Consider the following 24,163-nt stretch of genomic DNA (forward strand, 5'->3'; position numbering starts at 1 on the left):
CAACTCTCCACAACTCCACCGACCTTAATGTCATCCACAAACTTACTAAACCATCCTTCTTTGCCCTCTTCCAGTCAATTATAGCCAACCGTGGGGAACCTTGTCAAACACCTTACTGAAATCCATATACACCACATCAACCGCTTTACCCTCATCCACCTGTTTGGTCACCTTCTCAAAAAATTCAATAAGGTTTGCGAGGCACGACCTACCCTTCACAAAACTGTGTTGACTATCCTAATCAACTTATTCCTCACTAGAGGATAAATCCTCTCTCTTATAATCCTTTCCAACACTTTACCACAAACGAAATAAGGCGCACTGGTCTATAATTACCAGGGTTGTCTCTACTCCCCTCTTGAACAAGGGGATAACATTTGCTATCCTCTAGTCTTCTTGTACAATGCCTGTCGACAATAACAAGATCAAAGCCAAAGGCTCTGAATCTCCTCCCTGGCTTCCCAGAGAATCCTAAGATTACTCCCATCTGGCCCAGGGACTCACCTATTTTCACACTTTCCAGAATTGCTAACATCTTCTTCCTGCAAACGTCAATCTTGTCTAGTCTAGTAGCCTGTATCTCAGTTTACTCCTCGACAACATTGTCTTTTTCCAGTGTGAATATTTAGTGCTTCCCCTATCTCTTCTGACTCCACGCACAACTTCCCATTACTATCCTTGATTGGCTCTAATCTTCTCTTGTCATTCTTTTATTCCTGATATACCTAGAGAAAGCTTTAGGGTTTTCCTTTTCCTATCTGGCAACAACATCTCATGTCCCCTCCTAACTCCTCTTAGCTCTCTATTTAGGTCGTTCCTGACTGACTTGTAACTCTCATACCCCCTGAGTCTTCAAGTCTCATCCTAACATAAGCCTTCTACTCACTCTTGACAAGAGATTCAACTTCCTTAGAAAGCCATGGCTCCCTCGCTCAACCACTTCCTCCCTGCCTGACAGGGACATACTTATCAAGAACACACAGTAGCTGTTCCTTGAATAAGTTTCAAATTTCAATTGGCCCCATCCCCTGCAGTTTCCTTCCCCATTCTATACATCATAAGTTTTGCCTTTCCCCCAGCAATAATTCTTACTCTGCGGTATATACCTACCCCTTTCCATCGCTAACATAAACATAACTGAATTGTGATCACTATCACCAATATGCACACCTATCTCCAAATCTAACACCTGGCCAGGTTCAATATCCAGTACCTAAATCCAATGTGGCCTGGCCCTTGTTGGCCTGTCTACATACTGTGTCTGGAAACCCTCCTGCACACATTGGACAAAAACTGACCCATCTAAAGTAATCAAACTATAGGATTTCTATTCAATATTTGCAAAGTTAAAGTCCCCCAGAACAACTACCTTGTTACTCTCCCTCCTATCCAGAATTATCTCGAACTATTCAGAGGCCTACAGAAAACTCCCAACAGGGTGACCTCTCCTTTCCTGTTTCTAACCTCAGCCCATACTACCTCAGCAGACAAGTCCTCATAAGTCCTTTCTGCCACCGTAACACTGTCCTTGACTAAAAATGCCACATCTCCACCTCTTTTTATCATCTTCTCTGCTCTTACGGAAACATGGCCAAGAATGTAGTGCTGGAAAAGCACAGCAGGTCAGGCAGCATCCGAGGAGCAGGAGAATCGACGTTTCAGGCAAAAGCCCTTTAAATGAAATCAGGCTTGATCAGGAGAATCGATGTTTCAGGCACAAGCCTGATTTCTGTTGAAGGGCTTTTGCCCGAAACGTTGATTTGCCTGCTCCTCAGATGCTGCCTGACCTGCTGCGCTTTTCCAGCACCACACTCTCAATTCTGATCTTCAGCATCTGCGGTCCTCACTTTCTCTTACTGAAACATCTAAATCCCGGAACCTGCAACAACCATTCCTGTCCCTGCTCTACCCATGTCTCCGAAATGGCCACAACATCAAAGTCCCAGGTGCCAATCCATGCTGCACGTACATAAACATATTCCGGATGTTCCTGGCATTGAAGTAGACACACTTCAAACCACTTTCCTGCTTGCCAGTGAACTCTTGCAACCTTTAAACCATATTTCTGAACTCACTACTCTAAACCTCCTGGACACCCGAACTACAATTTTGGTTCCCATCCCCCTGCTGGCGTCATCATTGGGGTCTCTTGTCCCTCTATTACAGAAGTTTACACCACACGCTGCATCCAAAAGGCTAGTGGAATTGTGGAAGACCCCATACACCCCTCACTCAAATTCTTCTCCCTCCTGCTATCTGGCAGAAGATACCGCAGCATTCGGTCTCTCACAGCCAGACTGCGCAACAGTTTCTTGCCCAATGCCATCAGGCTCCTTAACACAGTATGATTGGATTAGAAGATATAGATATAGAATCCCTACTTTGTGCAAACAGCTCTTCAGCCAAACAAGTCCACAACAACCCTCTGAACCCCCTCAGACCCATTCCCCTACACCCACCCCAGACTAATACACCTACCCTACACACCATGGGCAATTTAGCATGGCCAATTTACCTAATCTGCACATCTTTGGATTTTAGGAGGAAACCAGAACACCCAGAGGAAACCCACACAGACACAGAACTCCACACAGACAGTTGCTGAGGCAGGAATCGAACACAGGTCCCTGGCGTTGAGGCAACACAGAGCCACCGCACCACCCCAATCTGAAATTCCTTGCACAACTTCGAATTGCTGCTCAAAAAATGTCTCTTATTTATCATCTTTCTATTACACTGTAACTTGCAGTTTTGCACTTCTTATGCACTTTATGCCATGTACAAATTGTGCTGTCCATCTAGCACCCTCGGTCCTGGAGGGACACCGTCTCATTTTAACTGTGTCAGTTGTATATAGTAGAAATGACAAATAAAAAACTACTCTAATTGCTACGCTACTCATATAGTTCAAAGATCTGACCATTTCAGGCCCAAATATACACAATGACTCAGCCTCTGTGGTAGAGAATCCCAATTTCCAAAAGATTCAGTGTCTGTTAAGAAAGCAATTCCCTCCTACCTCAAAAACCGAAAGAACTGTGGATGGTGTCAATGAGAAACAGGAGCTGCTGGAAAAGCTCGTCTGGTAGCACCCATGTAGAGAAATCAAAATTAACACTTTGGGTCAAGTGTGTTCTGAGGATGGGTCATTCAACCTGAAACACTAAGTCTGATTTCTCTCCATAGACGCTGCCAGACCTGCTCAGCTTTTCCAACAATTCCTGTTGTTGTTCACCTTGATTTTCATCGTAGAAATCCCTTATTTAGTCTCCATGCGCCCCAGATCAAGATTTCCTTACTGAGGGAAACATTCTTTCAGTATGCTCCTTGTGAAGTTTATTCATGTTTCATTAAGATCACCACTCATTCTTCTAAACTTTGAATACAGACCCAATCTTCTCAAAGTTTTATCACAAGAATATGATTTCACTTGGGGATTAATAAGACATCTCTGAACTGCCTCCAATGTGGGTTTACGCCTGTTTAAACAAGACGACTAAAACTTTTATGTAGCACTCCAGTTGTGGTCTTCCCAATGCCCTGTACAATTTTAACAAGACTTTTCTTAAGTGTGTCCAAGACAATTTTCTGATTCAGTATGTGGATGTACCTACTAGAGAAGGTGCAAAACTTGACCTACTCTTGGGAAATAAGGCAGGGCAGGTGACTGAGGTGTCAGTGGGGGAGCACTTTGGGGCCAGTGACCATAATTCTATTCGTTTTAAAATAATGATGGAAAAGGATAGACCAGATCTAAAAGCTGAAGAGCTAAATTGGAGAAAGGCCAATTTTGACGGTATTAGGCAAGAACTTTCAAAAGCTGATTGGAGGCAGATGTTCGCAGGTAAAGGGATGGCTGGAAAATGGGAAGCCGTCAGAAATGAGATAACAAGAATCCAGAGAAAGTATATTCCTGTCAGGGTGAAAGGGAAGGCTGGTAACTATAGGGAATGCTGGATGACTAAAGAAATTGAGAGTTTGGTTAAGAAAAAGAAGGAAGGAAGCATATGTCAGGTACAGACAGGATAGATCGAGTGAATCCTCAGAAGAATATAAAGAAAGTAGGAGTATACTTAAGAGGGAAATCAGGAAGGCAAAACAGGGACATGGGATAGCTTTGACAAATAGAATTAAGGAGAATCCAAAGGGGTTTTACAAATATGTTAAGGACAAAAGGGTAACAAGGGAGAGAATAGGGCCCCTCAAAGATCAGCAAGGCGGCCTTTGTGTGGAATCACAGAAAATGGATGAGATACTAAATGAATATTTTGCATCAGTATTTACTGTGGAAAAGGATATGGAAGATATAGACTGTAGGGAAATAGATGGTGACATATTGCAAAATGTCCAGATTACAGAGGAGGAAGTGCTGGATGTCTTGAAACGGTTAAAGGTGGATAAATCCCCAGGACCTTATCAGGTGTACCCGAGAACTCTGTGGGAAGCTAGAGAAGTGACTGCTGGGCCTCTTGCTGAGATATTTGTATCATCGATAGTCACAGGTGAGGTGCCGGAAGACTGGAGGTTGGCAAACGTGGTGCCACTCTTTAAAAAGGGTGGTAAGGACAAGCCAGGGAATTATAGACCAGTGAGCCTGACGTCGGTGGTGGGCAAGTTGTTGGAGGGAATCCTGAGGGACAGGATGTATATGTATTTGGAAAGGCAAGGACTGATTTGGGATAGTCAACATGGCTTTGTGCGTGGGAAATCATGTCTCACAAACTTGATTGAGTTTTTTGATGAAGCAACAGAGAAGATAGATGAGGGCAGAGCAGTAGATGTGATCTATATGGACTTCAGTAAGGCGTTCGACAAGGTTCCCCATGGGAGACTGATTAGCAAGGTTAAATCTCATGGAATACAGGGAGAACTAGCCACTTGGATACAGAACTGGCTCAAAGGTAGAAGTCAGAGGGTGGTGGTGGAGGGTTGTTTTTCAGACTGGAGGCCTGTGACCAGTGGAGTGCCACAAGGATTGGTACTGGGTCCTCTACTTTTTGTCATTTATACAAATGATTTGGATGTGAGCATAAGAGGTACAGTTAGTAAGTTTGCAGATGACACCAAAATTGGAGGTGGAGGTGGAGTGGACAGCGAAGAGGGTTACCTCAGATTACAACAAGATCTTGACCAGATGGGCCAATGGGGTGAGAAGTGGCAGATGGAGTTTAATTCAGATAAATGCAAGGTGCTGCATTTTGGGAAAGCAAATCTTAGCAGGACTTATACACTTAATGGTAAGGTCCTAGGGAGTGTTGCTGAACAAAGAGACCTTGGAGTGCAGGTTCATAGCTCCTTGAAAGTGGAATCGCAGGTAGATAAGATAGTGAAGAAGGTGTTTGGTATGCTTTCCTTTATTGGTCAGAGTATTGAGTACAGGAGTTGGGAGGTCATGTTGCAGCTGTACAGGACATTGGTTAGGCCACTGTTGGAATATTGCATGCAATTCTGGTCTCCTTCCTATCGGAAAGATGTTGTGAAGCTTGAAAGGGTTCAGAAAAAAATTTACAAGGATGTTGCCAGGGTTGGAGGATCTGAGCTACAGGGAGAGGCTGAACAGCTGGGGCTGTTTCCCTGGAGCGTCAGAGGCTGAGGGGTGACCTTATAGAGGTTTACCAAATTATGAGGGGCATGGATAGGATAAATCGGCAAAGTCTTTTCCCTGGGGATGGGGAGTCCAGAACTAGAGGGCATAGGTTTAGGGTGAGAGGGGAAAGATATAAAAGAGACCTAAGGGGCAAATGTTTCACGCAGAGGGTGGTACATGTATGGAATGAGCTGCCAGAGGATGTGGTGGAGGCTGGTACAATTGCAACATTAAGAGCATTTGGATGGGTATATGAATAGGAAGGGTTTGGAGGGATATGGGCCGGGTGCTGGCAGGTGGGACTAGATTGGGTTGGGATATCTGGTCGGCATGGATGGGTTGGACCGAAGGGTCTGTTTCCATGCTGTACATCTCTATGACTCTATTCTCCATTCCTCTGCAATCAAGGCCAACATTCTACTCATTGTCCTAATTACTTGCTGTACATGCTAACTTTGTGTTTCAACCACAAAGAAACCAAAATTTCCTTTGCTACTCACTTGTTGCATGAAATTTGAAACAAAAAACTCTGATTCTGAGGTTACTCTAACTTAAAGTAGTCAGCTGGAAAGAGGGAGTATTTGGCCATTCATATTTTATTCGAAATTCTTCTTGATCTGTGGAAGCAATAAGTTGCGTTGGCAAAATGCTAATCCAGCAGCACCAACCACTGCAGATGAAAGGGGAGAGGGTAAAGAACATTCCTCTAGACTGCAGAAGTTGTGCAGCCTCTAACTCTCCTTAAATCATCCTGAAATGTGCTACTTGTCAACAAGTGCACATTCTTTCATTTCTTTTGACTAAATTTCAGTGTTGCTAGAAGTTTGAGTTCCTCTCAAACACTTGGTGAAAAGAAAAACTTGGTTGATCCAGTTCAATATTTTCCAATTCTCCACATAATTCAGATAGATTTTCTCAACCCTATAATTTGAACGTCATTTTTATCATCTTTCAGTAGCAATCTTTTGACCATTTTTATAAATTACATCCTCAGAATCCTGCTCTTTATTTTGCTTCTTTTCATGCATTGACATATGCATTAAAACGATTAAACAGTTGAAAAGCTTTCCAATTGCAATTTGTTAAACAAGCTGATTTTGATATACACGAATGACATTTTTGTGGGCATCTTCTAGGCATCACTTTTTAAAAAATGGACTGCCCATTTAAAGCTGAGATGAGTAGACAACTGAAGGTTTTTACAACTCTCTTCCTCAAAGGCAGTAGAAGTAAAGTCTGAATATTTTTAAAATCGAGGGCGATAGATTCTTTGTATAAACAAGGGAGTGAAACCTTAATCTGTGTTGGTGGGAATGTAGAATAATCAGATCAGCTCAGATTGCACTGAATGGCAGTTCAGGCTCAAGAGCTGGCTCCAAATTCAAATGTTTGTGTGGTTAAATTAATATAAATGTTTAAATCTCAAAGTAAAAACATTCAACTGCTTGCTTTAGCTTTTCTTGAACTCCAGATTATTTATACTGATTTATGCTAATCAAATTCAAGGTGTTCTAACAAATTTGACGAACATTTGGGCAACCCATTACAGTTAGTAAACAGGCAAAATACAGTATATACTCAAATACTGCACATGCCTCGACATGAAATAAAAACAGTACAGTAGGAAATTTCAAGCACGTGTCAAGAGTTGAAATTAGGCTGTAATGTTAAAACCTTGAACAACTTACCAGGACACACGATAAAACTCTACGTGATAATCAAACAAGCTTCCACCTTCAAGGAAGAAGAAAACAGGAGTGAAAGAAATACTGCCAAATATTTGCTACTCTTCAAATTGTATTGTCTGTTGTGTTCCAAAATGAACTTGGTTACCAACCAGCTAAACACTGTGGCAGAGGTTAATACTCAATATTACATAGATGATGCAGAATCCAAATGAAATTTTAAAAACTCTTTCCAGCAGGAAATTTGGAGGAAAGACAAAGACTGCAGAATACAAAAGTTTATAGTAGATGGTTGTGTGTGTCGGGTACTAACGAAAGCCCCACACAATGAGAAAGCAACCATAGCCACTGTTTAAACCATTGATTTTACAGATGACAAAGCAGCTGCAATCAGAAATCCCGGGGATGGATGGATGGATACTGCAGCATTCACAGGAGCAGCTGGAGTTTCAATGCGGCACTCAGCCAGCACAAAGCGGCGCCGTCAGGGACCCAGGCCTGAGGGAGGCGGCACGAGCAGCTCAGGGGGAGGACTGGGAGGTGAGGGAGGGGGTGGGGGTGGGGGTGAGGGTGAGGGTGAGGGTGAGGGTGGGGGTGGGGGTGGGGGTGGGGGTGGGGGTGGGGGTGGGGGTGAGGGTGAGGGTGGGGGAGAGGGAGATCCCGAGGGGGTGGCGGTGGTCGGGCTGGGGCTGTCCGCCGCCGGGCCCTGACCTGTCACTAACCCCGTTCCGCTCCCGCCATCCAAACCGCTCCGTCACCTGGCAACAGGAGTCCGCGCTCATTGGCTCGCGCCGTCTCTGAACGTCACGTCCGGTTCTGCTGCAGCAAAGGTGGGGGTTAAAGGAGGAGCAACACGGAGTGCGTATCCGGCAGTAATAATTACTCGGGGTCCATAATACTACCTGAAATAACCATTCAGTCACTACTACTGCCTTGTAATAATTACTCAGGATCACTCATACTGCCTGTAATACTCACTCAGGGTCACTAATACTCCTTGTAATAATCACTCAGGGGTCACTCATACTGCCTTGTAATAATTACTCAGGGTCACTCATACTGCCTGTAATACTCACTCAGGGTCACTAATACTCCTTGTAATAATCACTCAGGGGTCACTCATACTGCCTTGTAATAATTACTCAGGGTCACTCATACTGCCTGTAATACTCACTAAGGGTCACTCATACTGCCTTGTAATAATTACTCAGGGTCACTCATACTGCCTGTAATACTCACTCAAGGTCACTTATACTCCTTGTAATAATCACTCAGGGGTCACTCATACTGCCTGTAATACTCAGGGTCACTAATACTCCTTGTAATAATCACTCAGGGTCACTCATACTGCCTGTAATACTCACTCAGGGTCACTAATACTCCTTGTAATAATTACTCAGGGTCACTCATACTGCCTGTAATACTCACTCAAGGTCACTAATACTCCTTGTAATAATCACTCAGGGGTCACTCATACTGCCTTGTAATAATTACTCAGGGTCACTCATACTGCCTGTAATACTCACTCAAGGTCACTAATACTCCTTGTAATAATCACTCAGGGGTCACTCATACTGCCTGTAATACTCAGGGTCACTAGTACTCCTTGTAATAATCACTCAGGGTCACTCATACTGCCTGTAATACTCACTCAGGGTCACTCATACTGCCTGTAATAATCACTCAGGGTCACTCATACTGCCTTGCAATAATCACTCAGGGTCACTCATACTGCCTTGCAATAATCACTCAGGGTCAATCATACTGCCTGTAATACTCACTCAGGGTCACTAATACTGCCTTGTAATAATCACTCAGGGTCACTGTTAGAAACGAAAATCGCTTCTCAATAATCGCTCTAGACAAATTCAGGAAAACAAAGTTTTATTGGCAAGTCTGCAGAGTTGGGCACTCTTCTGAGAAAAGCGCGCCGAGGCTAACAATGTCTTCTGATTAAATACAGGACAAGTCCCTCCCCTCTGTGGCTCTAAAGAGTCACGAGGTTCACATTCTAAACCGTTCAGCAATTTTCCATTCTATATCCTTATCTTAAAGTCTATAGCAGATGTCTCCCGAGTTGTTTTTTTCTTCTTACCCTGTAGTCTTATCAGTCAAGGACTTATTCTTCTCTGTCAGAGTTAGTGGTCCTATTAATCAAGGACTTGTTTTTCTATTCTGTGTGAGTGGTCTTATCAATCAAGGACTTGTTTTTCTACTCTGTCAATGTGAGTGGTCTTATCAACCCGTAGCAGCAGATGTCTCGTCTTTTATTACAGAGAAGCATGTTTTACCCTACCCCTATGGCTCTATTCCCCTTAGACTCTGAGGTCATGCACATCTCAATTGTTTGTACCGAAATCGTCTCTCACAATTCCACCCTTTTTTTTTATGTGCATGACAAAGATAAGCCTCCTCTCATCAAGGGCCCGGGAAATCCTTGGTCTTTCGCAGCAACAGCACCTTAAGTTCTTGTGTTTCATGTTGGGGTACCGCCACTGCCTGGAGATGGGAAATATTTTTCTGGATTAAAGATTGAACACAGGGGGTCAGGCAGGGTAAGATGAGTAAAAGCATTACGCCCCCCCCCCCAGCCACCAGTAACACCGTGCGCCACCAACTACCACCTAAGAGACCATCCCACCATCCGATGCTACCAAGAGGACGCCAGGATTGAACCGGCACATGGGCCAGTTTCCGAATTTTATCGGAAATCTTCAAAACCGCTTTACCATTATCGTCAATTTTCAGACAGCAGTTAGTCAGGTTAAACTTCCCGCACACGCCCCCTTCCGAGGCCAACAGATAATCCAAGGCAAGCCGGTTTTGGTATATAGCAGCCCTCATCTGATTCTGCTGCTTAGCCAGCAACTCCAGGGCCAGGGCTGTCTGATTAGTAATGACCTCTACGACTGCTTGGAGCCTGATAATTCGATTTAACATATAGATAGGAGTACGGTATCCCCATGATCCATCCTGTGCCCATGTAGCAGGCCCATAGTATTCAATAATACGGGCCGGTGGCCATTCATCCCCCCAATCACCAACTTGGATATCCCTTGTTGGCCTCCGCAGGGAGTCAAATAGTTTAACCCCCAAGTCGTGGCCCTCCTCCCGGGGTAATAAGAAGAACTCTGGTCTAATTAGACCCAGGAAGCATACCCCAGCCCATCCTATGGGCAACTTGGCATATGCCTGATTACCGCATATCCAGAATAGGCCATCTGGGGCAGGCCCCCCTGTTTCGCAACGTCGTTCCACACCTCTTTTATCCCAGGGCTGCCCTCATAAGGGCCGGTGCCGCTACAATTCCAAAACCGAGAGTCATCACTCAGCCTCACACAATTGCGGTTCTCCTGTTTCGCAATGTACCATGTGATATCCTCAGGCCACCAGACTTGTGTGGTTGTATTCAACACACTCTGACAGGGGCTGATACCCACCTCAACCTTCCCTTTCCCTTCAACACAGAACTGGCCTTCCGGGCTGTTAGTCAGTCTCCACACCTGCCCTTTCCTTTCATTGACATGCGTCCAATTATACTGAAGCAACTCCCATATATCTAAGCTTTGACCAGACCACGGCCATTGTTCAGTCATATGTGGCCCCCCACAAACCCAGCAATTGCTTATATTTAACACGGTGGCTATCCTCGACGTAAGATCAATAAACAGGTTCTGTGTTACATCGGGGAGTTTGATCTTTTCTTCTACCTCCTTGTATATAGACGGCACCTTGGAGACAACGACCGTCCTTTGACGGTCGCGCTCTTTCTCTAACTTCCGTTTAATGTTCTGTACTAATGTCTCCCTGACTCTGTCCACATGTTCTTTGAGCAACACAGAGGGTAGCCCCCACTGCCCAGCTTTGTTAACACACACCCAGCGGTCACTGTTAGGGCATCCATGGGCTTTGCCACCGTACCCTTTATTATACACCTGATAATAGGGTTTTCCACCCTCCCAACATTCTTGCCGTGCATTCACATCGTAACACCAATCGTTCAAATGGGAGTGAGACACAAATGATCCCGAGTAGATCTGACTCCCAAGCCTCACCGTAGTCCGACATTTGTCACATCTCCCCTCGCCCTTCCCCACATACAGGAGTAAACTGATCAATATCCCCATCAATACAGTCCAGGTAGAGTTCATTGTCGCTGTCTTTTCAACTTTACCACCAACGGCTTGTCCCCTGGCCCGCATGTCCAAGTACTCTCTCCTTCTGGCAGAATAGGCCCCTTTATCCTCGATGCGTGGGCCCACCCTTTTTCTTTTGTCCGAACAGCGGCTTCAGTTGTTAACAGGACCAGGAACGGTCCTTCCCACTGGGGCTGGAGCTTTTCGGCCTTCCAAGTCTTTACAAGTACCCAATCTCCGGGCTCCACCTTATGCAAGAGGAAGTCGAGCGGCGGAGTCTGAGCCAGGAGACCCTTCCTCCGGAGTTCTGCAAAAGAACGGGATAAGGCCAGTAAATAGTCTCTGACAAATACATCTCCCCCTTGCAGAGTGGGACACCCATCAACCTTACTCCAATATGGTAATCCGAACAGCATCTCATAGGGGGAGACCCCGATATCCCGGTGAGGTGCTGTACGTATTCTCAATAGGGCAATGGGAAGGCACTTTGGCCATGGTAACTTAGTTTCTAACATCAGCTTAGTCAATTGGGTCTTGAGTGTGCCATTCATTCTCTCAACTCGACCCGAGCTCTGGGGATGCCAGGGTGCATGGAATTTCCATTGGATACCCAGGGCAGTACAGATCAAATGGTGTAGCCTAGAAACAAAATGTGTCCCGCAGTCTGAGTCTATAGATTCCATTATGCCATATCTCGGGATTATGTTCTCTAACAATAGTCGGGCCACGGTTGGTGCATCGGCTTTGGCGGTTGGGAAAGCCTCTACCCAGTGAGTGAAATGGTCTACTATTACTAGCAGATACTTCAATCTCTGTACTGGGGGTAAGTCTGTAAAGTCAATTTGGATCCTCTGGAATGGCCTAATTGCGAGGGGCTGACCACCAGCTGGCATAGAATGCATGGCTTTCTTGTTAATTCGCTGGCAAGTGGGGCATCCGACTATTTCTTGTTGGGCTAACGTGTATATCCCCCTACATACATAGTCTCTCAGGATCGTGTCACACATGGCTTGCACCCCCCAGTGGGTCTGATGATGTAATCGGTGCAGAATACTCTGGGTGATCTGTTTGTTTAGTACTTGTCTCCCATCAGGAACCGTCCACTTCCCGTTAGTTTCTAGCCGGGCACCCAATTGATCCATTTTATCAATCTCCCCCTGGGTGAAGACGGGTTGTTTAGTGAGCCCTTCCCTCAACGGTATTAATGTTAATAATTGGACGTGTTTTTCGACCGCTGCCCGCTTGGCTTCCTCATCTGCCAGCCGGTTTCCCACCGCTTCCGGTGTCGACCCCTTCTGGTGACCGGGTACATGTACTACGCCAGGGCTTCCAACGTTAGGCTGATCATTTGTTCGTGAGCTAATTCTTTTCCCCGGGAAGTTATCAATCCTCGCTCTTTCCAGATTTTCCCGAAAGTATGAACGATTCCGTATGCATACTTTGAGTCAGTATATATGGTCCCCACTTTCCCTTCCAATAACTTCAGGGCCCTCTGGAGGGCGTATAACTCACAGGATTGGGCTGACCACTTCCCGGGCAGTCGTCCGGACTCGATCGTCCGTTTCGTTGCGCCATCTACGACAGCATAGCCACTGTACCGTACCCCACTGATGCACCGGGAGGACCTGTCGATGTACAGTTCCTGTCCTTCACCCAGCGGGGCCTCTTGCAGGTCCTCTCGGCTTTTGGTCTGTAAGTCTACAAATTCCACACAATCATGCTCCTGTTCCCCATCTGCAGGACGTCCGTATAGAAACTGGGCAGGGTTGCAACTGAGATCTTTTGCAAAATTGAGATCGTCTCCGGTCATCAAAATCGTCTCATACTTCAGGATGCGAGAGTCTGTTAACCAGCGGTGAGCCTTTTGAGCCAGTATGGTACTAACCGAATGTGGGGAGTATACTGTGATCCTTCCTCCAAAGGTAAGTTTCCGGGCCTCTTCTACTAACATTGCCGTAGCTGCCACTGCCTGTATACAGGTCGGCCATCCACGTGACACGGGGTCTAACATTTTTGACAAAAATGCAACCGGCTGACGTTTCCCTGCCCGCAGCTGGGTAAGCACACCCTGGGCAATTCCGCCGGCGCTATTAACATATAACTGGAACGGTTCCTTCAGGGTGGGTAAAGCCAATACCGGAGCTCGGATCAGTTTATTTTTAAGAATATTAAATCGCTGCTCCTCCTCATCTGACCAGTCCAGCTTTTGTTCTTCTTGTCCCAGTTTGTCGTACAAAAACTTTACTAGAGTGGTGTAACTTTCAATCCATATCCGGCAATACCCTACTAGCCCCAGGAATTGTCTGATTTCCTTCTTCGTCCTGGGTATTGGCATACCCGTAATCCCCGATATTCGTTCTGGTGTGATACGGCGATGCCCCTTACTGACCTGATGGCCCAGATATCTTATTTCTTGCTCCACAAACTGGAGTTTTGACCTGGAGAGGCGTAGGCCCTGTTTCCCCAGGAAGTTCAGCAGGGCAACGGTGTCTGCTCATACTTCCTCTTCTCTTGGTCCTGAGAGTAAGAGATCATCGACATATTGGAGCAATTGATTCTCCGCGTTACACCGAAATCCTCCTAAGATCTGCTCCAGTATTTGTCCAAACAAATTGGGTGACTCCGTGAATCCCTGCGGCAAGACTGTCCATCTTAACTGTCGCTTTCGTCCTGTGAAGGGATTCTCCCATTCAAATGCTAAAAGGTTCCGACTTTCTTCATCAAGGGGGCAACTCCAGAAGGCATCCTTCAAATCTATTACGCTGAACCATTCATGTTCGGGGGGAATTTTACTCATTAACGTGTAGGGATTGGGCACCACCGGGTATCTAGCCTGGACTACTTCATTCAACCCCCGCAAGTCTTGCACCAGCCTATACGTCCCATCCGGCTTCCTCACAGGGAGTATTGGAGTATTGAAAGGGGACATGCATTCCTCCAGTAGTCCATCTGTGATTAATCTTTCTATCACAGGTTGTAACCCTTCCCGTCCTTCCATAGCAATCGGGTACTGTTTCCTTCTTACCGGGCCTCTTCCTGGTAACATGGTGATTTGGAGAGGTTTGATGTTTAGACCCCCTCTGTTCCCCTCTCGGTACCAAACTTCCGGGTCTATTTGTTGATCATCATCTTCGGTGAGGGCGAACAACCTTACCACCATTTCCCCGTTACTTGGTACCGTTCCGATCCCTAGTTTGACCTGCAAGTCTCTTCCTAACAAATTAAACCCCGCCGATGGCAGTAGAAGGAGGTCTCGTTTAGTAGTTCTGTGTTCATACCTAATTTCCACATCCTCCACTACTGGGACTTGCAATGTCTTTCCTCCAATGCCAGATACCCCATAACTGTTCTTCCTGCTCGGGCGCCGGGGGGTATTTGGATTATACTTGATCTTTCGGCTCCCGAGTCCACCATAAATGTGATCTCCGACCCTTGGGGCCCTACTTTCAAGTTTACCAGGGGTTCCTGTCGATAGTCCTTTTGCCCCAAGGGTAGGAACCCCCGACCTACCTAATCTTCCTCCATCAGGGCGTACGACCGGACTTCCCGCTTGTAGCGGGGGCACTCTCGCTTAAAATGTCCCTCTTCATTACAGTAGTAACATCTGAGTATCCTCCTCGTTTCCCTGTCACGGCCTCGAGTTCCTCCACCCTTCCTTTGTTCCGGCATGGTTCTCTTTTCCTCTGCTCTTGCCATGACTCTCCCCTTTCCTGTTCCTGCCACGGCTCCCCCTTTTCCCTCCTTCCAGCTGTCACTTGTTGCACCGTCTGCATCATTATCTTTGTCGCCTTCTTTTGCTTCTCATCGTCTCTTCTCACAAACACCTTTTGCGCCTCCCGTAGTAGTTCACTCAGAGGTTTACTATCCCAATCATCCATTTTCTCTAACTTCTTTCGTATGTCTGGCCAGGCTTTTGATACAAACTCTACCCGTATGAGTTGCTGTCCCACTGCCGTCTCAGGGTCCACCCCAGCGAACTGCTGCAAGTTCTTCCTAATCCTGTCTAGGAAGTCTGTAGGGGTTTCCTCCGGGTTTTGATGATTCCCAAAGGCCTTGGTAAAATTGTGCCCCTTCGGGGCTGCCTGCCTTATTCCTTTTATCCAATATTCCCGCATGTCCCTCATGTTGCGTCTTCCTTCTTCCGTTTGCTTATCCCACTCGGGGTCGGTGAGGGGAAATTTCTGCTCCCCTCCTGCTCCTCCCTCTCTCTCCCAGACCAACAGCGCAGCTTGTCGTATCATCTGTCGCTCCTGGCTAGAGAACAATGTTCCCATGATGGAATACATCTCATCCCACGTGTAAGTATTTGGCCCCAGGAACTGATCTAATTGTTCAGCCAGGCCCATGGGGTCCTCCAGGAGGCCCTTCATCTCCCTCTTGTAATTCCGTACTTCAGTACTCGTTAAGGGGACGTTCACATATCCCGTCCCTCCTTCCGCGCCTCCCATGGTCACTTCCCGAAGTGGATTCATTCTTGCAATCGGGACAGAGTTTCGTCTGTGACTCTTTCCAGCTTGAGATCTAGTCTGTACTCCTGAGGCTCCTGGTGGTTCCTCCCCGCTTTCTTCCCCTTCCCCTGAATCGTCGCCACCCAAAGGACTATTTTGCGGGGCAGACGGGGTCACGTAGGGCGGCGGTAAGTGATCTAAAGGTTCCCAATCTTTCTGCCCTTTCGAGTCTTCATTGGCTACCTTCATTTTGCAAGATAGTGCGACTGGTAGCCAACAAAGGGCGTAATCACTTTCCCCCCGAGTAACATTAGGTTTCGAATTGACATATAAAATTAGAGCTTGCCGGACCCAGTCTTCATCAGTGCCGAATTTAGGCCACCACACTGAGTCTCCCTGAATAGGTTTTTGGGACCACGTTCGACAGTATTTCACCATCTTCTGTCTAGATTTTCCTTTTTCCCTACCCTGACCCCAATTATTTAACATTATACCTAACGGACTATCGGCAGGTACTCCGGGGTATTTTTCATTGTCTACGCTCAAGCCTACCTCTCCCTTATCCGCCTTGGATCCCTTATTTCCCATTGCCGAGGACTTTGTAAAATCGGAAATTCCTGTATTATCCTGTGATAATCTATCACTATTTAGCCAATTCCCGGACCTTCAGTCCTGTGATCGCCCAGGTCCCTTTGCAGGCACCCCCGGTCTTTGGATTCCTGTGTCCCACGTCTCTGTAGAAAAATCTACAGGCACCCCGTAGGTCCACGTTCCTCCGCAAACACGGTCTCTGCAAAATCTCGCACAGACGAGCCCCGGTCTCTAGATTCCTGAGTCCCACGTCTCTGTAGAAAAATCTACAGGCACTCCGCAGGTCCCCAGTCCTCCGGAAAGACGGTTCCCACAAGTCTTTTCTTACCTGGGTTCGGTGCACTGAAATTACTCGATCGTTAACCGTCCCCACTGCCTCGGCCACACCCCTCCTTTGTTCTCCTGAGCCTTCCGGATATCACTCGCTCAAGCCGCGCGGGGCGACAAGCAAGGAATCAGGGACTGCCGAACTCGGCAGGGTGCACCTTCTCCGATGTCCTTCCTCAGCCCCCCTCGCGGCCGGAGTGTTGATCGGACGAGCCCCCAAGTTTGTTAGAAACGAAAATCGCTTCTCAATAATCGCTCTAGACAAATTCAGGAAAACAAAGTTTTATTAGCAAGTCTGCAGAGTTGGGCACTCTTCTGAGAAAAGCGCGCCGAGGCTAACAATGTCTTCTGATTAAATACAGGACAAGTCCCTCCCCTCTGTGGCTCTAAAGAGTCACGAGGTTCACATTCTAAACCGTTCAGCAATTTTCCATTCTATATCCTTATCTTAAAGTCTATAGCAGATGTCTCCCGAGTTGTTTTTTTCTTCTTACCCTGTAGTCTTATCAGTCAAGGACTTATTCTTCTCTGCCAGAGTTAGTGGTCCTATTAATCAAGGACTTGTTTTTCTATTCTGTGTGAGTGGTCTTATCAATCAAGGACTTGTTTTTCTACTCTGTCAATGTGAGTGGTCTTATCAACCCGTAGCAGCAGATGTCTCGTCTTTTATTACAGAGAAGCATGTTTTACCCTACCCCTATGGCTCTATTCCCCTTAGACTCTGAGGTCATGCACATCTCAGTTGTTTGTACCGAAATCGTCTCTCACAGTCACTATACTGCCTTGTAATAATTACTCAGGGTCACTCATACTGCCTGTAATACTCACTCAGGGTCAATCATACTGCCTTGTAATAATCACTCAGGGTCAATCATACTGCATTGTAATAATCGCTCAGGGTCACTAATACTGCCTGTAGTTATCACTCAGGGTCACTAATACTGCCTTCTAATAATCACTCAGGGTCACTCATACTGCCGTTTAATATTTACTCAGGGTCACTCATACTGCCTGTAATACTCACTAAGGGTCACTCATACTGCCTTATAATAATTACTCAGAGTCACTCATACGGCCTGTAATGCTCACTCAGGGTCACTAATACTCCATGTAATAATCATTCAGGGTCACTCATACTGCCTAGTAATACTCACTCAGGGTCACTAATACTCCTTGTAATAATTACTCAGGATCACTAATACTGCTTGTAATAATCACTCAGGGTCACTAATACTCCTTGTAATAATTACTCAGGATCACTAATACTGCTTGTAATAATCACTCAGGGTCACTAATACTGCCTTGTAATATTCACTCAGGGTCACTAATACTCCTTGTAATAATCACTCAGGTTCACTAATACTCCTTGTAAAAATCACTCAGGGTCACTAATACTCCTTGTAAAAATCACTCAGGGTCACTAATACTCCTTGTAATAATCACTTAGGGTCACTACTACTGCTTTGTAATAATCATTCAGGGTCACTACTACTGCCTTGTAATAATCACTCAGGGTCACTCATACTGCCTTGTAATAATCACTCAGGGTCACTCATACTGCCTTGTAATAATCGCTCAGGATCACTCATACTGCCTTGTAATAATCATTCAGGGTCACTAATACTCCTTGTAATAATCACTCAGGGTCACTCATACTGCCTTGTAATAATCACTTAGGGTCACTAATACTGCCTTGTAATAATAAGACCATAAGACCATAAGACATAGGAGTGGAAGTAAGGCCATTCTGCCCATCAAGTCCACTCCGCCATTCAATCATGGCTGATGCGCATTTCAGCTCCACTTACCAGCGTTCTCCCCGTAGCCCTTAATTCCTCTAGACAACAAGAATCTATCAATCTCGGCCTTGAAGACATTTAGCGTCCCGGCTTCCACTGCACTCCGTGGCAATGAATTCCACAGGCCCACCACTCTCTGGCTGAAGAAATGTCTCCGCATTTCTGTTCTGAAATGACCCCCTCTAATTCTAAGGCTGTGTCCACGGGTCCTAGTCTCCTCGTTTAACTGAAACAATTTCCTAGCATCCACCTTTTCCAAGCCATGTATTATTTTGTACGTCTCTATTAAGTCTCCCCTTAATCTTCTAAACTCCAACGAATACAATCCCAGTATCCTCAGCCGTTCTTCATATGTTAGACCTGTCATTCCAGGGATCATCCGTGTGAATCACAGGATGTGGGTGTCACAGGATGTGGGTGCCACTGGATATGGGAGTCACAGTTCCAGTGCCAGTATGTCCTTCCTGAGGTGTGGGGACCAAAACTGGACACAGTACTCCAAATGGGGCCTAACCAGAGCTTTATAAAGTCTTAGTAGTACATCTCTGCTTTTATATTCCAACCCTCTTGAGATAAGAGACAACATTGCATTCGCTTTCTTAATCACGGACTCAACCTGCATGTTTACCTTTAGAGAATCCTCGACTAGCACTCCCAGATCCCTTTGTGCTTTGGCTTTATTAATTTTCTCACCATTTAGAAAGTAGTCTATGCTTTTATTCTTTTTGCCAAAGTGCAAGACCTCGCACTTGCTCACGTTAAATTCCATCAGCCATTTCCTGGACCACTCTCCCAACCTGTCTAGATCCTTCTGTAGCCTCCCCACTTCCTCAGTACTACCTGCCTGTCCACCTAACTTCGTATCATCGGCAAACTTTGCTAGAATGCCCCCGGTTCCCTCATCCAAATCATTAATATATAATGCGAACAGCTGTGGCCCCAGCACCGAACCCTGCAGGACACCGCTCGTCACCGGCTGCCATTCTGAAAAAGAACCTTTTATCCCAACTCTCTGCCTTCTGTTAGACAGCCAATCCTCAATCCATCCCAGCAGCTCACCTCGAACACCATGGACCCTCACCTTGCTCAGCAGCCTCCCGTGTGGCACCTTATCAAAGGCCTTTTGAAAGTCTAGATAGACCACATCCACTGGGTTTCCCTGGTCTAACCTACTTGTTACCTCTTCAAAAAATTCCAACAGGTTTGTCAGGCATGACCTCCCTTTACTAAATCCATGTTGACTTGTTCTAATCAGACTCTGCTCTTCCAAGAATTTAGAAACCTCATCCTTAATGATGGATTCTAGAATTTTACCAACAACCGAGGTTAAGCTGATTGGCCTATAATTTTCCATCTTTTGCCTTGATCCTTTCTTGAACAAAGGGGTTACAACAGCCATCTTCCAATCATCTGGGACCTTTCCTGACTCCAGTGACTCTTTAAAGATCTCAACCAATGCCTCTGCTATTTCCTCAGCCACCTCTCTCAGAACTCTAGGGTGTATCCCATCGGGGCCAGGAGATTTATCAATTTTAAGACTTTTTAACTTTTCTAGCACTATCTCTTTCATAATGGCAACCATACTCAACTCAGCCCCGTGACACCCTTTAATTTTTGGGATATTACTCATGTCTTCCACTGTGAAAACTGACGCAAAGTACTTGTTAAGTTCTCCTGCTATTTCCTTATCTCCCATCACTAGGCTTCCTGCATCAGTTTGAAGTGGCCCAATGTCTACTTTTGCCTGTCATTTGTTTCTTATGTACTGAAAGAAACTTTTACTATTATTTCTAATATTACTGGCTAGCCTACCTTCATATTTGATCCTCTCATTTCTTATTACACTCTTTGTTATCCTCTGTTTGCTTTTGTATCCTTCCCAATCTTCTGATTTCCCACTGTTCTTAGCCACTTTATAGGATCTCTCTTTTTCTTTAATACATTTCCTGACTTCCTTTGTCAGCCAAGGTTGTCTAATCCCTCCCCGGTTAATCTTTCTTTTCTTGGGAATGAACCTCTGTACAGTGTCCTCAATTATACCTACAAACTCCTGCCATTTTTCCTCTACTGTCTTCCCGGTTAGCCTCTGCTTCCAGTCTATTTTAGTCAGTTCCTCTCTCATGCCCTCATAATTACCTTTATTCAACTGTAACACCATTACATCTGATTTTGCCTTCTCCCTTTCAAACTCCAGACTGAACTCTGCAGTCATTGTTTTTACTTAGCAGTTAAGAGCCGTCAATATTGCTGTAGGTCTGGAGTCATGTGTCGGCCAGACAGGTAAGGGTGATAGATTTCCTTCCCTCAAGGGCATTAGTGAATCAGATGGGTTTTTCCTGATGATTGGCAATTGGTGTTATGGTCATCGTTAGATTCTTATTTCCAGATTATAATTGAATTCAAATTCCACCATCTGCCATGGTAAGATATGAACTCAGGCCCCAAGAACACTAACTGGGTTTCTAGATTACTAATGTAGTGCTAATACCACCAAGTCATTGCCTAAACCAAGAAATCACTCAGTCACTCTATCATACAGTCAGTGTAATTTTAGTACAATCACAATCATCATAAAATGTCATTATCCTTTACAGAAATTTAAACAATTTTTACATTGAATCAATAAGGTCCATTGGAAAATCTTGCATTTGGAGTCTTAAATGTCTCTAAGCATCAGATTATGGTTAGTATATTTTCATTTTCATTCTTCTTTGCAACTGGAACACAGTCTTCAATAGCTAAAAATAATCCCAAAGTCTCCTTTTCCACAATTAAGTACTTTTCCTATTATGAGTTTAACTACTTAGAAAAATCCCACACTGGCTTCTCTAATTCTGATTCGTCATTTTGCAATAAGACTGTCTTACCCCTAATTGAGAAGCATCAATTGCCATTTTTAAAGGTTTTGAAAGGTCATGGACAGCCAACAGATTCAGTTACTGTGTTATGATTTCCTTCATCATCTCATAGGCTATTTAACATTTTGCTTAGCATACCACCTTTGCCTGTTTTCTTAATAGATCAAGTTACTGTCCTGAGGTTAGTCATAAATTTCAAATAAAACCCGTAGAGTTCCAATAAAACCTACACAATCCTAAAAATCTTGTGATTTCCCAATTAGTTTTAGGATTGAGAAATTTGATCAGAGTCTTCACTTTAACAGTTCTTAGTGACACGCGCTCTTGCCATATGATATATCCGGGGTGAGTAACCCTTGGTCTTGCAATTTAACTTTTGTGGAGATTTATTATTAAACCAGCTAACTGTAGTTGCTAAACAAGTTGATTAGTTGCATTACATGGTAAAATACAGTTTGGTACTTTAGCTGCAACTTTATTCACAAATCTTTGGAATGTCACTGGGCATGTGAAAACCCAAATGGCATCACTCGACATTGGTATAACCCATTTGGTGTAACAAAAGCTGATATCTCTTTAGTTTTAATGTTAATGTTACTTGTCAGTATCTATGGAATAGAAATGTGTACCCTACAAGTACTATCTTCCAACTGAGAAATTCGGTATAAACATCTTTTTATTATTGCATATACTTTTTATTTAGAAGAAAGTGAGGACTGCAGATGCTGGAGATCAGAGTCGAGAGTCTGGTGTTGGAAAAGCACAGCCGGGCAGGTAGCATCTGAGGAGCAGGAGAATCAACATTTTGGGCAAGAGCTCTTCATCAGGAACCTTTTCTGTAATCTATGCAGAATTGATTGTCCCATCTGGGTTCAATCAGGTGATTTTCCAACTTGTAGTGAATCTCTATTTTCATCTGAGCTTATTTTTCTGTACTTAACTGAAAAGGATGTTGTTTTACTGATATTCCCATTCCCCTACGGCCAAATTGTATTTGGCTAGCATAGTTTTTCAAGATATATTTCTGTAGATTTCCTTTAATTTCTTAAGTAACCTTCCTAGATCTTCCCATTGTCTTTCCTCTGAGTATGGAATTACATTATATAGCTGTACTAGTATTTTGGTATTGGCTAGTCAATTTGTAAAAGGTTCACTTTGTGAACTGTCTACCCCTCTTTCTTACTGTCCCTGTCATCCTCCACATCCTTTCACCATCTGACATACTTACTCTTTCTTCCTCCTTACAGTGACATCACTCTCATGTGACATAACTGATTCTACTTCTCGTGATCAGGATCCTCCACCAGTTAAGTCACCATATTAACAGTCCTTATAGAGTCATAGAGATGTACAGCATGGAAACAGACCCTTCAGTCCAATGGGACAGTTTCAGAAGTTCACTTTGCGAAGTGTGATGTAAAGAATTGTGTAGAATGTCTCTCTTTTTGTTTTTTTCTGTAGTTTTGATTGAGGATTGAAATGGGAAAATAACTGAAATACCAAGGCTTATTGAGGACGGGTTCACTTGATAAAGCAAGTAACTTGACACTCATTGTAAGTCCTGTTTACACAGCTGCTTGTTCAAGTAGTAAAGGAAGCCTAGTTTAAATGAGTATGTATGAATAGAACTTTGGCTGGCAACAAATACATGATTGGTCTATGGAGTAGTCACCAGTTATCAATGGAAAAGATTTTCTGCCAACTAACAACTATGTGTTTGGCACCCAGGTATCGGAACTGCTTATGGGTGTGAATATTCTGGCAGCAACCAACAGACTACTGAAGGAAAAAGATTTATTGTTCTGTAGTTAAAAAGCATCTCAAGCATGAAGATAGCCAATTTATTTCCCTTTTCCAGTTGCTGTAAACTGTGACTTTAATGAATAATTCAAAGACATTTATAAGTGAGAATCGGTCACCCTGTGCCTTCTGCAAACAACGATAAGTATCTGCAAAAGAAATACAAAAAGTAGCCTTCTGATCAGCACAAGAATCATCTCACCAACCCTGTGGACAAAAACCAGTGAACTGACTTCCCATGCTTTCCCTCTGCCCATAGCATCATGTTTTATTTCTTGTCTGTATCTATATGTGTATGTATGAGGAAGTTAGGGTTTAACTAGTGGAGTTACATATCAGCGGTGAATAATTGTTTAATTGGAACTGGAATCCTATTTGTTTGTAATAAAAAGCCATTCTTGTTAAGCATAGAAACCAGGCTTTCTGCCAATCTGAGTCTGAAAATCTTTAACTTTTGTGATGATCCCAGGAATAGTAGGGCTCAGTTCAAGTGTACTACTGCAGTGAGGCATAACTGTGTGTGATTTATGTATATTTTAGTGCTATTAATTTTGAAGGTTGGTTGTTGAAACAGTAGTTTGTGTGTTTTGGTCCATGTATATGAAGGCATTGAATAATTAACTTGTCAATATTTCAAGAACTGAGCTATTTTTTTAAAAACTTGTATGACAAAAAGATTTCCCAGAGAGCTAATGGGAACTTGTTTGTATTGGGAGAGTTTTACAGATAGATAAAGAACCATTGAAGAGCATTACTTTACAGTTAGAAGAATCCAGAATTTTGTGTTTTACTTAGAGGGAACACCCATAGCTTGGAAAGCCTTTTGGGTTCAGTTCACAGTTGTTATAATGGAAATGAGATGTATAAACAGTTTCTCTGCAGAAAGGAGATAGTGTAGATCTGTTAGGAAATAGGAGAAAGTGAGGACTGCA

The 24,163-nt window shown here is 44.4% G+C and overlaps 1 protein-coding gene across 4 annotated transcripts in view; it reads right to left on the bottom strand.

Moving 5' to 3' along the window:
• Window positions 1-7,808, bottom strand: part of ccp110 (centriolar coiled-coil protein 110) — an 89,172-nt gene extending 81,364 nt beyond the window's left edge. Inside the window, exons 1-2 of one of the 4 annotated variants that reach the window (XM_087997582.1) lie at window positions 7,425-7,808; window positions 7,276-7,321 (exon numbers count right to left, since the gene is read on the bottom strand). The gene's annotated coding sequence lies outside the window, so the exon portion shown is untranslated. Of the gene's footprint in view, window positions 1-7,275 lie in introns of all 4 variants that reach the window. The other 3 variants (XM_087997583.1, XM_087997585.1, XM_087997584.1) reach the window with 3 other exon arrangements.
• Window positions 7,809-24,163: the final 16,355 nt, after the last annotated feature.

This window comes from Chiloscyllium plagiosum, unplaced genomic scaffold (genome assembly GCF_037043375.1).
Source record: "Chiloscyllium plagiosum isolate Xiang-an unplaced genomic scaffold, Cpla_swu_hap1 HiC_scaffold_20, whole genome shotgun sequence".
NCBI lineage: Eukaryota > Metazoa > Chordata > Chondrichthyes > Orectolobiformes > Hemiscylliidae > Chiloscyllium > Chiloscyllium plagiosum.